Genomic DNA, 2,036 nt, shown 5'->3' on the forward strand with positions numbered 1-2,036 from the left:
TTTGTGGGCAGGTCAGACTCGCGGGCAGGCGGGGATTATGCAAATATTTTATGCAGTGATGTATACCGGTAACAGGCAAAAGATTAGAAAATATGACGACTCGTTATGGCGATTCAGAATCTTTGCAGATTGTTTTCATTTAAGGATAGCTACGTTATAAACTGCAAAAGAGATATTTTTCAAAAACCCATATGACCTGCTCTTTAAATTACTGTATTGTGACAACCCTAATGAATAAAAATAATGTATATTATATTATATTATATTATGTTGCATATAAATACAAAAAGTGGAATTTCATTGACATCATAAATCAACAAATCATCAACCCAATTCATTAAATCACAAATTAATTCAACTTTTGAATTAATTTAATTTGAAAATTAAATTGATTTAAGATTAATAGATTTTTTTAGTCTTAATGAGTCGTAATGTTCACATAGTCTATCAATGCATTCTTAAGGAAACTTGATAGCCAAAACAAAAGCACATTAAAATAATTTCAATATTCATGATGGCCAGCCCTAACATGTGTTATTCAGTATTAATTGTTCATTGAATCTATACTTTTGCTTATGTATAGAATATTGCTTAAAAATTGATGTGGTTCACTTTAACAACTAGTGTTTTTTTGGTTCTTGTCATCCTTCAATAGTGTCATTTCACTCATTCGCTTGTTCTCGTTCTACAGTTTGTCACCCAGAGCGCTGGCCCTCTCTTTTTTCATTCAGAGCCTGAGGAAAGGGGGGGCCGCAGGGGCGTGCGAGAGAGCAGCCAATGGCAAAGCTGCCCTGCCCCCTGACCTTGTGCAAGAGAGGGCCTCTCGTAGACCTCAACTTCCCCTCTCTCTCTGCTTGCCGCCCCTCTAATATCCCTGCTTCAGGGTGGTGTTAATGTTGTCACACAAGAACACACTTTCACCTCTTGAGCTTAGCCTTTCAGACGTGTACTAATGTGTTTACCTGGACTGTCACCTGAAGGGCCTTTTATGACACTTTTAGAGCTTGACAGTATGACATACAATACTGTGCAATAGTAGAAGTGTGTCCATTTATACCGTTGTAGATTATGTGTGTGAAAGAGATGATGAAACATTGAATAATGTGGAAAAAATTGAGAGCAGGATGTGTCTTGGGAGCCATTTCATTGAATTTCCATAAAAAAATAATTGTAATCATTATTTGTTGTCACCATATTCAAGATTTTAATCAAGCCACTGATTAATTTTGATCATCAAAGATATCCGCAGGAAATTCTTCTGATCTGTCATGGAATCATTTGCAACTTCAAATTTTTAGGCTACTTCACATCAATCCTGTCTGTTTGTAGGTATGATTACGTTTGTCGATGTGTTTGCCGGATAAGATGAACGAGGACACTAGGACCAAATGTCACTTTCAGTTGGATGAAGGGTACATCAGAGACATTTTTCACGTTTTAGCCATGCTCTCATACAGCACAGCGCAGCACTTCATTAACATTCCAGCCCCTCAGAAAATGCACTTGAAAAAAATCTAAATCCGATTCAATTTGAAACCTGAGAAATGAAGTCAGAGCACAATTCGTATGGCAAAGGTCATGAAAACTGGCAGCCATTAGATTTGTTTGCTCGCTGTGAAGTTCAGTGCCTGGGTGAAATTACTAGAATAATTATTCAGCTCATTGTGAGGACTGTGTATAATAATAGTAATTTGTTCACTTTGCCACTCTTATGTAAAGTGACAGGATGCATTTAATAGAAGGAGAATCTTCATGCACCTCACAATTTTATCTATTTCAATTCAGTAAATCACAGTCTGATACTAGTATGATTCTCGATGCATCACAAATGTGATATTTAAATGCACTCCTTTTAAACATAGGCCTTTTCATGATGCAGAACCTTGATTGGCTGTTGTAAGATGGTTTAGAACAGGGGTCTTCAATGTTTTTCAGGGTAAGGACCCCTTAGGAGACAGAGACATAGAGCATGGACCCCCGATACAAACGGTGTCAAGTTGAGCTACATATTAAGAATATAGCCTTCGATATTAATA

The sequence above is a fragment of the Sinocyclocheilus grahami genome, unplaced genomic scaffold, assembly GCF_001515645.1.
Source record: "Sinocyclocheilus grahami isolate Dianchi unplaced genomic scaffold, SAMN03320097.WGS_v1.1 scaffold667.1, whole genome shotgun sequence".
In the NCBI taxonomy this organism is placed as follows: Eukaryota; Metazoa; Chordata; class Actinopteri; order Cypriniformes; family Cyprinidae; genus Sinocyclocheilus; species Sinocyclocheilus grahami.